The following is a 629-nucleotide window of genomic DNA, read 5'->3' as shown; positions in this document are numbered from 1 at the left end:
GTGGCACACACCTGTGACCCCAGCACTCAGGGAGGCAGAGGCAGTCAGGTCTCTGTAAGTTTGAGGCCAGCCTCGTCTCTTGTCTACAAAGCGACTCCAGGACAGCCAAGGCTACACAGAGAAACCCTGTCTCAAACACCAAACAAACAAAAACAAAAAAGAAGAAAGCAAACAAAAACCATAAGGAGCCACCAGTGTATTGAATTTATCACAAAACGTCCTCTCACACTGGGCTAAGCAGCATTGCAGAGCACAGCAGCTGACACTAGGACAGACAGGTGAGGCACAACAAAATGGGGCAGTGTCTGTACCCTGGAGAGTTAATTCTTGGAGGTGTGGGTGTGCCTCCTATGACAGCAAGGCTCTGGGCAGCTGGCTGAGTTCTGGTTAAAGCACTGGCATGTCGTTCCTCATCAGTCAGTTTTCTCTGGGGCAATATGAGGTTGCCCCTTGACAAAAGGAAAGCTCTCTACTGTGCGCAAGGTGACCCTGGATTGTCACTCAGATCTTAACTTGGCATCCCATTAGGAAGGTAACTCTTAAAACGAACTACTCTGTGACTGTGGTGTTTTACTTCTTTTAAAAATTCTTTTTATTCCTTTTCTATTAATGGAATATGGACAATGGTA

This window comes from Meriones unguiculatus, chromosome 4, assembly GCF_030254825.1.
Source record: "Meriones unguiculatus strain TT.TT164.6M chromosome 4, Bangor_MerUng_6.1, whole genome shotgun sequence".
Taxonomy (NCBI): Eukaryota; Metazoa; Chordata; class Mammalia; order Rodentia; family Muridae; genus Meriones; species Meriones unguiculatus.
The sequence above is the reverse complement of the archived record's forward strand: the minus strand, read 5'-3'. Positions refer to the sequence as shown.